Below are 14,848 nucleotides of genomic sequence, written 5' to 3' on the forward strand. Positions count from 1 at the left end.
CTCTCTCATGAGTAAATGAATAAAATCTTTAAAGTAAAATCTCCCAAATGCTGAAGGGAAATCACGAATATAATTTTATTCCAGCTGCACAGTTATTAAATAATATGTGAGATCAAAACTGATTTAATGAAAGCCAGATAATTTGCTATCCATCTACCTCCACTGAAAGCTACTCACGGTGTAACTCAGAAGACAGGAAATAAGACTGAGAGAGAAAGAATGGGATATAAGAAGTAAAAAACAATGGTAAAAACCTGTGGGCGTCTGGGTGTATATGTATAATATGAATATTACTAATATTAAATTAATAAACAGATGTATATAATATATATTTAAATAAATGCCAAATATATAGATACATGACTACTCTGTACATGTTGACAATACTCAGTATGGAGTAATTAAAAATATAAAAATAAATATTTAAAAACAATACGAAATATGAGAAAAGTAACCACATTAGTTTCTTTCTAAATGTCTTTTTTCTAGCACTAGAGGAGAATAAATATGGCTATTAGTTCAACATCCTTTGAAGATTGTTTTAACTAATAACTAAAATAATCTTAAGTCTATGTCACAAGAAAAAAAGTCTATGTTATATTGACAGAAGTAAAATAAAATGAATAGACTATAGAATACATAATTTGAAACAAGTGTTCTCAATCTTAGCGCATGGACATTTTTAACCAGGTAGGTCTTTGTTGGGTAGGGTTGCGCTAAGCAATGACATTTAGCAGCATCCCTGGACTTACCCAGCTGATGCTAGTAGCACACCTCAGCCTGTTGTGTCGCTGTGACAACCAAAAATAGCCTCACTTGAGAACCACTGGCCTAAAATAAAGCAAAAAGGAGAAAAAATAGTCAATAGAAAATACAGAATACATGAGAAGAATAATTTCACATCTACTAGTAATAGTAAAGTTTCAAAAATCACTTAAACAGACTCTTGTAATGTATTTTAAAAATCACAGCAATATACCTTTTCAAAAAGTCTTACTTAAATCATAACGATTCAAAAGGGTAGAAAATCAAGGGATGGGCCAAACAAAATTCCAGACAGGTGTCTAAAAGAAAGGCAGTATAATACTATTATGGGAATTTAAACAGAATAGTATATAAATAAAAGGCAGTACCTAAACTATAATCATTCATCAAGATCTAAAAAGCATGTATCTCTAAATACCTTTTACAATAGACTAAAAGTTATAATGCATGAATTGTTAGAATTCAAAAAATAAAAGTACATTTAACATTAATTTTTCTCAAATGAATCAACCAGTAGAAAAGTATTAAGGACACTGATTAAAAGGTAATGTAGTTTATATATAGAACACATATTAACATTCTACATATTATAAATATTAAATTTTTATTATATAACATGAAATACAAAATGTCTATATATGTCTATATAGATCAACATATATGCATTTATATGGTAACATATAGAGATAGATCGCAACATGTTACTAATAACCCCACAACCACCACCAAACACAACACTTTTCCAAAATTTGGTCACGTTTTAGGACACAGAAAAGCAAATTTATAAGAAATAGTAATAAAAGTGAATAAAAACTACTAAAGTAGTAAATACCACCATATAAATAATTTTCTTTAAAATCAATATAATTCAATTAAAAATCACTAATTTTAAAAAGTCGTTCCTTCTGTCCTGTTACATTTTAGAAACTCCAACACTTCTAAAAAGTTCTTCCAGTTACAATGCAATCACAAAAGAAATTACAAAATAATTAGAAATACACAAAAATGGAAGTTCGAGCATGTTTCTTCCCCTAAACCCTCTAATCATACCTTCACAGTTGGGGGAGAGGCCCATATACTGATGGAACACCCCAGCCTCCCCACTATTCAGTCCATCAAAAGAAAGCACACTAATTTAAAGCTAGAGTAGCTTTACTCCAAGAAGAGCAACAGAAACCCTTCAGCCAAAACAACTGGGATTAAGTCCACATCTCCCAGAAACTTCTAGTCCTGTCTTTTAGGATAGACCTGAGCGAATTTCCTAAAGTGCCAGGTTATCTTTCCGTGTCTACACCTTAATGCGGGAAAGCTCTGTACATCTCTATTGTATATTCTTTTGCAGTCTTCTGTCCACTTCTTAAATTTTATTACTCTAGTCCTTGAAATTGAATGTTGCACATAAAATCACCTATACTGTCAACATATTATCTGCATGGTCCCTTCATTCATTTTGTTCAAATTGCAATCAAGCTATCACCTGGATATACTAATTAGTGCATGAATTCCTCAGAGTGTCTCTCTCAATGGTGAGTTTATTTTTCTCAGAAGTGGCTTTTTTTTTCTGTGTCCTTATGACACTATTCTGGAAATGAACTTGGTATTCTTTTATTTCTAAAGTCACATTTAGAACATATGGCCACCTTTATGGTAGCCATGTTTGAATATAATTTCCAGTAATCCTCATCTCTTGGTATGCACCCTTCTGCGTAGTCCTCTCCCACCCTGTGGGAAGTGATAGAGTGTGACTTTAAGAGTAGATCACAAAAGGCATCGAGGTTTCTGCCCTTTTTCTTTTGAATCACTTGCTCAGAATCTGGTTTTCATGTCCTGAGGAGACTCCCCACCAGCTCTATAAGGAAGTCCACATTTTGAGTAACTGAGATTTTCTTCCACCCACGAGCATCAACTTGCTAATCATATGAGTGAGCAATTTTAGAAGTCAACCTTCCAGGCTCAGTAAAGAAACCGTGATGACCCCAGTCAAAGCTGACATAAAAGTTGCAATATCATAACAGAGATTCCCAAGGCAGAAGCATGAAGCAATGCAACTCTTAAATGCCCGACCAACAGAAATTCGGAAATAATAAATATTTGCTGCATTTTTATGGTCCTAAATTTTTAATTCATTGGTTGTGCATCAAAACACAATCATTTTTCCTAAAATCTCCAGCTCTGAATCTCAGGTCAATGAGCTATATTAACCACCATATCGCATTACTATCATCATCCACCTAGCCCTGGGACATAACTCTTCATTTTCTAATGATTTTAGCTAATGTCTCACTGTTACCTTTCATAGGCCACTCCAGCAGGAATTCTTCCAAGTTGCAATATATACAGAGATCATCCTTCCTACACTCTAGCCATTGAGCCCTTTAAACTTTGTTCCACTAATTATTTTGTCCATATCCCTACTTTAGCCACCTACTCCCATGGTCATATCAGAGTTAATTACAATTGTCAATTATTGTAATTTCTCTATAATTTCAGTTTCATGTATCCTAATCTGAGACTACCAGCTCCTCTCTGTGAACTCACTGGGTGTTGTGCCCACTACCCAGAATTCTTTAACCTTCTTAAAATCCTTAATCCACGATTTCCCCCATTCTTCATGTTTTTGATGGGCCTAAGCTCTGATTTATACTAGAGTACCAGACTCAAAAAGTCCTTGTGAAGGTCAGTGATGATACCTCAGTGCTCAATCCAAATGGTGAGTTTTCACATTTACATGTCTTGTATTTCAATCTTTCTACGGCCTTTGATACAACTGATAACTCTTCTCCCAATGTACTTTTTTCATTTTATTTCCAAAACTCCACACTCTGCTTGTATTTATCTTGTCTCATGAGTTGTTCCATCTCAATCTTTTTTGCCTGAACTTACCTAAATTCTTTAGAGCTTTGCCACTGGTATTCTATTCTTTCTATGCTATGTTCTTTGGAGATAGAGATGGTATTAAAATAATTATAAAGGATGTTAAGTTGACAAATTCCAAATTTATTTCTCCATCATAAACCTCTCTTGAACTCTAAAAATTCCCAATTACCTACTCCACACCTCAAGTTAGATATGCGAAACTTTTCCCATACTTCACACATTAAAAGACCACATTTAAAATATTTTCTTGCTCTGCATACAGATCACTGCTCCATTGATGGCTAATCATCCTTCCATTTGGTTAAATATTTTGGAGTCATTACTGTGTACTCTTTTCCTCTGTCACACTTTATCCAGTCCATTAGCAAATCTTATATTCTTCACTTAGAAAATATGTACAAGTTATGTCCAATCTCATTATTGCTACCAGCTGTTCACAGACACCATTATCTCTCAAAGCATCTCTAATTCTTCCCTATGTCCCTTTAATCTACTTAACAATAGCCAGAATTATCATCTATTCATTTAAGTCACATTTCCCCTTGGCTAACTCTTACTTTCTTTTGTCTTTGTTTAAATGTCACCTTTTCAATGAGGCCTGTTCTACCTTTCTTATCTGATATTGCATCACCACTTCTCTCCCACTCTCTTACCCTGACCTGAGTTTTATATCCTTGATGGCACTCTTCCCTTTTTAACATGAGCATGCATTTTTATTATTTATGTTCTTTTTATATTCTTTTACTGCCCCTCACCACAAAAATACTTTGAACTTTATAGGAGCAGGGGCTGCTTCTGTTCCTGTTTTAATACTGACATAGCACAAGTATCTAAAATGGTTACTGTCGATAAATAGGTAGTACACAAATATTTTAAGTAAATTAATAAAGTAGTACAAGTCAAACTAAAGGATGTTGCTAACTATTGAGAATGTAATCTTGTGATGTAAATACATGTAACAGAATATGAGACTGAAAATCAATCATCTGCAAGATCAGAATAGAAAGTGAGTAAAATTACAAAAATCATTATAATCAAAACTATTTCTCTGAAATATTAATAAGATAGGTGAATTTTTTATAAGCAAAATTGATAAAATTACATGTTCCAATGTAATGTCAGTATAATGTTAGGAATGAAAATGGAAACAGATAAAATATAAATGACAAAAAAAAAAAAAGAAGTACTGGGCATAATATTATGCCAGCAGCTTTTTGAAAACTGAGGTAAAACAGATATTATCAAGATGTTAATTTATTAACGAACAAGAAAACCTAACTATACTAAATAGATAGAAGAGAATGAACACATAGTCCAAATTGACAAACAGCAAAAAAAAAAAAAAAAAAAAAAGATGGCTCAGACAATTAAAAAGTCGAATTTTCTAAATCCTTCTAAACGAATACCCCTGTAAGTCACAAAAGAAATAGGCTTTTTTAGGATTCTTTTAGTTTCTTCCCCTCCCATCGCAGTCCTATCTTGAGGGAACAGCCAACTGAGAAAGAACTTTGTCATGTCTGAGCTGTGCTGTGTTTTAAGAATACATACACTGGTGACACAAGAACCATTTTCACCTATTACCAGCGTTCCCTTGGAACTCCTCTTAACACTTCCAAATGCGAAGGAAAGTTTGATTTCCTACATGAGGCTTTTTGGTTTTTGGGTTTTTTTTGTCCAGAAATATTTTCAGCAAAACTTTCCAACTCTGTGGAGTTTTATTAAGAATTTATTTGAAAATGATGGAATTCATTGGCCAATAGATACATTGGAAAATGTATCTATCTTCTTTCCAGCTGTACTGTAGTGACCTGCAGGCTTGTTTATATGTTCGCAGTTACTTTTTTTTTTTTTTTTAATAAAAGTCATTTATTGTAGAATACTTTTAATTTCACTTTCTGTATTTTAATTTTGTTGAAGGGCTGATTGGGATTTCCATGTTATTAAAAATCTAACAAATCAAAAAAAAAGAAATAGATATAAGGAAACTCAAGTCATTTTTTAAGACTGATAGGACTATCATAAACCACTAGCTTGCAATGTAAGAAAGAAAAATAGGGTTTAATATTATTGATTTAAAAAATATATTAATCAAAAAAATCCAGCATGTGAACTGAAACCAATATACTCCAAGGAGAGGTTAGTTCAGAAATGTAGGAACGCATCAGTGTTAAGGTTGAAAAAAAAAAAAAAGAAAGGTTTACAAGGGAAAACTTAACAAGAAAATTCTAGAAGTTTATCATTCATTCATGATAGAAATGTTTAAGAAACTGAAAATAGAAGAGAATATTTTAAACACACCCCCCAAAATAAAAACTTTAACAAATATAATACCAAATTTAGAAATTCTAAAAGCTGGTTAGTTAACGAGCTCCTGAGAAACTCTTGCATGTGACTAAAAGTATAAATACACATCCATATATGAACAAATGACTAATATATGGCATAAAAAGAATAATGCATATACATGATAAATCTGTACACTATAACATGGATAGGTTGCTAAAAGCATAATAATAGCAAAATATTTAAAAGACGTGTATTACGAATCATTGTATCAAATCAATAAAATGACATAAAAGGCCTTTTTTCACATTGGCTATTACAGATCCTTTGTTGCATCATTAAAAATATATATACTTTTTCTTTTTTCTTTTAAAAGATATGTTTATTTATGAATAGTTTACTCTAGGGCTTAGTGCTTTTGCTTTTTGAGTATGAGTCCATTGTATAATTCCCCATAGGTTTCTTTTCTATTATATAATACACAACATTATAGACAATATCCAGTTTATTTTCTTTATAACAAGAATTCAAAACCATTTCCACATCAATCAAGTGTATTGTAAGTTCCTTCTATATTTGTATATATTCTCCCAAATTTATGAAGTTGTCTTTTTTGTCCTAATTTTTTTTGGGGGGGGGTACTTTTCAAATCCTCAAATTTAATTGTAGAAAAAATCTGTTTATTTGCATTTCCTGCATTGCATAATACTTAATTAAGTTGAATAAATTCAAATGAAGTATATATGGTCTAAACAGATTTCGGATAAAAATGTCAGAGCTTTGTTAAACCTACAACCCATTTGGTGAATGAAGTAGCATTAGCAGGGAGTACATTATGAACTGTGAATATTCAATATTCTATGGAAGTCATATATTTTACAGAGGTAAGGAAAATTATCTTCTAAACCACTGAATAGTTTTATCAGTGGCCGGTTAATAGAGCTTCTGCTATATGCTGCTGATGGATATATATATATATATATACATATATATATATATATATACACACACACACACATATATATATATACACACATATACTAATGGATGGATGGGTGTATATATATATTATATAATTATATATATAATTAGTAAAAATACAAATACATAAACTGCATAGATACAGATAAAATTGAGGAGAATACTTGCTTCTTTAGAAGACAAAATGATGTGTTTAAGGAGAGGAACTAAGAGAGAAAATTCACCTGTGTTTCTATCTGGTTTCCCCAAAAAGGAAAATTAAATTTTAAAGCAATATGGGGGGTCCCTGGGTGGCGCAGCGGTTTGGCGCCTGCCTTTGGCCCAGGGCGCGATCCTGGAGACCCGGGATCGAATCCCACGTCGGGCTCCCGGTGCATGGAGCCTGCTTCTCCCTCTGCCTGTGTCTCTGCCTCTCTCTCTTTCTCTCTCTGTGACTATCATAAATAAATAAAAATTAAAAAAAAATAAAATAAAGCAATATGGTAAGATGCTAGTATTTTAAAATTATAGTTAGTACAAACATGGATTTTCTTTTATATCTATCTATGGATTTAAGGTTTACCAAAAAGAAAAATAAAATACAATCACCCATGACCTTGCCATTTTAGGACTTAATATGATGAAAAGATTATATTCCTTATATGTTAGATAAATGTTTAAATATGTATGTGTGTGAAGATAAATAAAAATATGTCAGTAATATATAAAAGTTTAAGTAAATATATATATATATATATATATAAGATTATTCACACTTTGTGCTATATAGATATTTTCTCTTGCCCTCCCAGATCAATGAAATCTAACTAAAAATCTTAGTTGGTTACTAGCTCAGGAACGTTTCTTATTTTTTAAAAAAGATTTTATTTATTCATGAGAGACAGAGACAGAGACACAGGCAGAGGGAGAAGCAGGCTCCATGCAGGGAGCCTGATGTGGGGCTTGATCCTGGGACTCCCGGGATCATGTCCTGAGCCGAAGACACTCAACCGCTGAGCCACCCAGGCACCCCAAGAAAGTTTCATTTTAACTGAAATAACAGAATAACAGAGACCAAATTCTACTCTTATATTTGACATCAAGCAAAAAGAACCTTGGTAAGTCATGGTTAAATATTATCATTTAGGAATCAAAACTCAGGCACCATCCCTAGAGGGCAGACCTGCAAACTTCATAGGGTTCAAATTACCTGGCCAGGCATCGTAAGGACTCTTCCCAGAATATTTTAGGCCATATTTTTTAAAAGCCTCGCTTAATTTTTACATCTTCTCCATGCAAGTGTCCAGACTAGCACAAAGAACCCATCCTAACCACCATCACTACAGCAGCAAGTCAGAGTTTTCATTCATTTTAATTTGGCTTATAGTGATGATTAAGATGTGAGAAACAAAAATGACATAGGTAAAGCCTATACCTCAAGTGAGGACTTTCCATGTAGTGTGGATTATTAGGGCACTTGGCAGCTCTTTCGAGGCTTAAACTACCAGAGTCTAACTTTTTTCTGTATTGGCATTATGTTATTTCCAATATTTGAAATTACAAATAATGCCACAATGCTAACTTTGCTCAAATGTATTTTCATTAAATAAGATATAAGTCTTCAGGGTAGATTCCTAAAAGTAGGATTTCTGGGTTAAAAGTTAGATTGATGTATACTTTTGTGAGGTGCTGTCAAATACCAGCCAGAAGTGTCATATCTGCTTGCATTTCCCCCAGCAAGGTTCACAATGATGGATAGCACAGCTTCATCAACACCCTTTTTCCATACTTTTGTTTTCCAATTTGTTGGGTAAGAAATAGTATCTCAAAAAAAAAAAAAGAAATAGTATCTCATTGTTTTGGTTGTATTTCTTTAACCATGAGTGAATTTGAAAATGCTTTTTTTTTATCTTTGAAAAACCAGTTTTCTTTTTTTTTTTTTTCTGTTGTATTTGCTGTACACATATTTTTTCTCATTTTTCAATCAGAGTTTTGGTACTTAACTCATCAGTTTTAAAGCTTTTTTAACATTAAAAATATCAGTCTCTTGTTTTGATTATTGCAAAAGTTTCTTCCTAGTTTCACAGTTTTCAATTTTCTTAATACAAAAGCTTTAAAAATCTTTAACATACTCAAATTCATCAATCTTTTTACTTGCCTCTGGATTTTTTTAAATCTTAGAAAGCCATCCCTTGCACTGAGATTCAAGAGAATTTTACCCATGTTTGACTGTCATACTTGTATGGTTGCATTTTTTATATTTGTATCTCTAACTGGATATTTTCCTTTACACACAATGTAAGATACAGATTATTTTTATTACAAATAACTACCAAGATGTTCAAGCATTTTCATTAAAAATCTGAAAAGCCAAAGGAATCTTGAGAAAGAACAATACCAAAGACATCATGTGTCCTGATTTCAAACTATATTACAAAGCTACAGTAATCAAAATAGTATGGTACCAGCATAAAAAAAAATACTTATATCAATAGAACAGAATGGAGAGCCCAGAAATAAAGCCACACATATATTGTCATTTAACTCATGAAGAATATACACTGAGAGAAGAACAATATCCTTAATGAATGGTCTTGGGAAAACCAAACAGCCACATGCAAAAGAATGAAACTAGGCCACTATTTCGTACCATATGCAAGAATCAACTTGAAATGGATTAAAAACATGAATGTAAGACTTGAAACCATAAAACCCCTAGAAGAAAACACAGGTGTTATGTGCCTTGACATAGGTTTTGCTAATTATTTTTTGGATTTGACACTAAAAGCAAAGACAACAGAAGCAAAACAAACAAATGGGGCGACATCAAATTAAAAAGTTCTGCACAGCAAAGGAAATCAATAACAAAATGAGAAGGCAACCTACAGAATTAGAGAAAATATTTGCAAATCTTATATCTAATAACAGGTTAGTATGTATCATATATAAAAATCTCATACAAATCTATACCCAAAAATACCACAGCTCAATTTAAAAAATGAACAGAAGATATGAATAGACATTTTTTCCAAAGAAAATAAATAAATGGCTACCTGGTACATGAAAAGATGTGCAGCATCACTAATCATCAGGAAAATGGAAGTCAAAACCACAATGAAATATTACCTCACACAAACAAAACAAAACCCACAAGTATTGGTGAGAATATGGAGCATAGGGAACGCCTGGTGGGAATGCCACTATGGCTAACAGTATGGAGGTTACTCAAAAATTAAAAAGAGAACTACCATATGAGCTAGCAATTCCACTTATGGTATTTACTTAAAGGAAATGAAAACATTAACTCAATATATGGATAAAAATATATGGAGATTATATATCTGTATGTATATAAATAAAAATAAAATATATACTCTCTATATAAAATATATAGAATATAATTATAATTATGTATATTATATACATTGCATATATCTAGAGAGAGAGAGAATATTATTCAGCCATAGAAAAGAAGGAAATCCTGCCATTTACAACAACATAGATTGAGCCTGAGGGCATTATGCTAAGCAAAATAGGTCAAGCAGGAAAAGACAAAATACCATATGATTTTAGTTATCTGTGAAATTTTTTAAAGAAATAAAAACTTGCAGAGAGAACAAATTGGTAGTTTCTAGAGGCAGGGAGTGAGGATGGGTAGCGTGGGTGAAGGGGATCAAAAGGTACAGAATCCTAGTGAGGAGATATGTAATGTACAGCATGATGCCTATAGTTAATAATATTGTATTATATATTTGAAAGTTCCTCGGAGAGTAGATTTTAAAAGTTCTCATCACAAGGAAAATGTGCATAGCTTTCCGTGGTGATGGATGTTAACTAGGTTTATTGCATGTTGTAATGTATATATCAAATCATGTAGTACACTTGAAACTAATATAATACCATTTATATCTGAAAAACATAGTGGAAAAAATCCAAATTATATGAGACCCCAAGAAAACATTGGAACTGTATTGTTTACAATACTAGAACCTGAATCTCACCAAAAGTAGAGGAAAGAAAAAGAGCAGGGGAGAAAAAATAAAGCTTTACTCAAACCATTGTATAAATAAATAACCTCCAAAGCTTAATATTTCAAGTTTGCTTTGGTATAAAGTATTGGTTTGGGGATCAGAAACATGTATAATAAAATTCTTTAAAAAAATCTATTTGGCATCTGGTATCTGCTGAGGGATGAGACACCTGAAGAGTATTTCAATTTTACAGGAGAAGGAAGCCAAACAAGCTACAGGTTCACAACTTTCCTTGAACCTTTCTAAGCACTGAGGTTTCAGGTCAACAAACTGAACAAATCTAAGCAGATGCCTGCAGGGAAAGATGGGCCACAAGCAGTGTCAGATGAAGCAATGAGATTCAAGGAAGAATTTATGTAGCAGAGGCTGTGAATTGGTGGACACCAGGGGCCTTGCTGAGGGAGGGGGAAGCCCCTGTGGCCTCAGAAACTGGGGAGTCCACTTCCTCTTCAGAGTTTTCTCCTCGAACCCCGTCAAATGCTCATGGAAATTACTGGATCATGTTATAAGAAGATGTCCTTAATGTTGCAGACTTGGAGGAAGAATGGCAGGTACCAAGGGAAGGACATACAATTCCACCTTCTCCTTTCTCCACTCTCTCTCTTCTGGAATAAAATTTTCAATATGTGGAGGTTAAGAACAATCATCACTAACACTGCTGGGCACTGAACTAAAGATAGGACATCTAAAGGAAAGGGACACAAACACAAACACCAAATCATGCACCTGGAAGAGGAATGGAAGTAGGGGTGGGCCCAGAAACACATCTAGGGGTAGGGACACCAGGACTGGTGGCTGAGACTCCAGCTAAATCCGAACCACAAAGTACATCCCCCCACATACACACACACACCAGGCTAACAAGAGTCAAATATCGAATTCGAGTTCCCCAGACAAAAGAACTGATCGAGTGTGTACACAGTGTCTCAATATTGCAGAATTTTCAGATTCAGTTTTCAGCCACAGAACAGCTGCCTTCTGCTTTTTCTGTTTCTCACTCTCCGCACTTTCCCTTCAGGGGCTGCCCAACGCCTTATGTGTGTTATTGCCTATAAAATATTAGGTTCATGCATGACGTTTTTTATAGTTTTTTTTCCCCTTCATGATTATGTCTCAAGCCCTGTCAGCATGGTAGTGCTGAACTGTGTATAATTATTTTCTCCCTGACTCGCTTAGAGTTCAGTGGGGCCTAGGTTCACACTTGCTCTCAAATCCTAAATATTTTTCAGGAGTCAGCAGCAAATGATCAGATTCTCTAAAGCATCATATCATTGATGAATCTGGGGCTTTGTCGGTGTCCGATTCTCTAAGATCTTAGCCTCTGGATTTCTGGCTGTCTCTGATGTTTCCTGGCACCTTTCAAGAGCTGTTTGTTTTCAATTTTGAAGCTGAAGTTTTCTCATTATTAGTGGTGAAGGTTGCGTCTTACATTTTGCTGAGCTCACTGAGAATGTGTTTTCTAATGTCTTTCTTTCTATGAAATCTTTGTTCTTGGGTAAGAAACGGTTTCTTGGTTAGTTTTATGTTATTTTCTCCTGCTGTTCACTATTCTTAAATATTGGTGATTCTCCAATGAGTGCAGTTTTCATCTAATCTGTTTGTAGGTACTTAGTGATTCACAACACAGTTTTCCCAGATTAATCATTCCTGACGGTAGTGTACGTATGTGTGTGGAGGGGTGAAATACAGGATATGCACCTGAAAATGGCATATTCCATTTTACCTCCCATGATTGTGAGTTTATTACTGAAAATTATGCTTTTGTGTTCAATTGTTTAGGATCTTGAACTCCTCTTGCCTAACAGCTATAACAAGCCTACGCGTGTGTCCTTACCTCTCATGAGCACAAATCTGAAATTACTGCTCACAACCGAAAGACTAACCATTCTATTGTTAAATCCTTATGCTGAGGAGATGTGAACAGTGGGGAAAAATTATTATTTTGTATGAATGATCCGAACGCAGTATTACCAGAAATAATTCTAGTGATATAATAATAAATCTTGCCTCCAAAAGATATATCCATGTCCTAATCCCTGGAATCTGTGCATAATATCTTATTTGGAAAGAAGGTGTTTAAAGATACAATTAAGTGTGAAGTGGGGATATCATTCCAAATTATCCAAGTGGTCAGTCAATCCAATAAGAGACAGTGACAGAAAAATAGACACAGACCCAGTGAGGAGAAGGGAATATGAGGATAGAAGCAGAATCTGACAGATGTGAATGCCAAAGAATGACAAGGAAAGCTGACAGCCACAATAAGCTGGGAAATGGGAAAAAAAAAAAAAAAAAAGATTCTCTCCTCAAGCTTCGTAGGGACTACAGACCTGCCAATACCAAGTTTTTGGACTTCCGACATCCAGACTTATGAAAGAATAAATTTCTGTAGTTCAGAGGCCACCAAAATAGGGTAACTTGTTATAGCATTCCTTGGAAACAGTTAACCTTCCTCTTTCTGGAATATACCACTTCAGGTTTTTGAATATCTGTGAAACCATTCATTCCCCCACCCCAAACACCCAATATACCATCCCATAAATGTTAAAAATTTAGTTAGCTTCTTCAATATTATCCAATCCACTTGCCATTTTTCAGAGATGCCTCATAAAATTTGGGCTACTGGTGCTTTTATTGCTTTGAAACAGAAGAGAAGGCTGCCTGCCATAGTGCTCGATCCACTATCTGAAAACAATCTTCATCATGTTCTAAATGTACTAATTCTAATCTGCTTAATTAACAGTTAATATGTTAAAACTAGATATAATTTTAATTTTGCTTTCTAACATTTGTTCAACTTTATTTTTAATGGTGTTTAATGTACTTAAATTACTTGAATAAAAAATGGATTATTATAAAACAAATAAAAAGAGCCCAAGTTTCCCTTCTAGCATGTCTACCTTTTTATTTGTAATTCATGTTTGAGTTACTTCAGTTATATATGAAAGAATGAAAAGTACAGAAATTAAATACTACTGTGGATAAAGAATATGGCTATCGTGCTATTCAACTTAATAAGAAATTTGCTTGGGAAAGCATTCCTAACAGAGATTTGATAGGAAAGTGTTAGCCAATTTCACTAAGTTTCCCTTAAAGCTGCTTTCATTGCTAATGAAAAAAAAAAAAAAGGATAAAATTAAACGAGTTAATTATTTTCACAAGTTTCAGGGAGATTTACATTATCTAGACCTTTCTTAAATTTCATTTTACACTTTGGAGTTTTGAGAGCTTTGATTTTTAGATACATGACAGATAAGATTCAGCCTTAGAAGACTATGCTTTGACACTATAAATCAGTCATATCACACACACTGAGATTTATCATCATCTACAGTCATTTTATACTCAAGTTAGAGGTTTAAAGCATGGTTGTTAACACTTGTGTTATAGACTTTGAAGAAACCCCTAGGGTTCGTCAGTCAGTTATGCAAGTTGAGACAGTAAATAACTAACTCAATTGCTGGAACAGAAGAGAAGAAGAGACAGGTTATTTTTGCAGAGTTTAACAACCAAGGCAAAATTACTAGCCTCATGATAGAAGTTTAAGTCCTATAATTAAACTTATTACCCTGTGACCTTGGATGCTGATTGTCTATTTGATGTTGAAAGCAGCTGCTGACTCATATGTTCCAGGTGGCAGTGAAAACTGGTGAAAGACTCGGCCTGTATTAGAGTATTAAAAACCATTCACCAACATAAATGATTTTCAATGATTCTAAATGGTTAAATGTGTGAAAAGAGACAGCTGTAGTAAGGAAAATAATTGTGATTTAACTATTATCTGGGCCCATTTCTTAACCTCGGGGGATTGCCAGCAAAAGCTGAAGTGATATTGTTAAGTGAAAGTTTACAATCACCTTAGTAGAGTTGGAGAATTAAACTCCATTAGCCTTATTTCAAATGAGGCTTTATATCATATGAAGGAGTAAATA

General features: G+C 33.6%; 1 long non-coding RNA gene across 1 annotated transcript in view; it reads right to left on the minus strand.

Moving 5' to 3' along the window:
• The window catches only part of LOC125754829 (uncharacterized), a 57,898-nt gene that overhangs the window by 28,586 nt on the left and 14,464 nt on the right, over window positions 1-14,848 (minus strand). The window contains exon 2 of the long non-coding RNA XR_007409695.1: window positions 753-831. This is a non-coding gene — a long non-coding RNA (uncharacterized LOC125754829). The remainder of the gene's footprint in view (window positions 1-752; window positions 832-14,848) is intronic.

This window comes from Canis lupus, chromosome 3, assembly GCF_003254725.2.
Source record: "Canis lupus dingo isolate Sandy chromosome 3, ASM325472v2, whole genome shotgun sequence".
NCBI classification, from domain to species: Eukaryota; Metazoa; Chordata; class Mammalia; order Carnivora; family Canidae; genus Canis; species Canis lupus.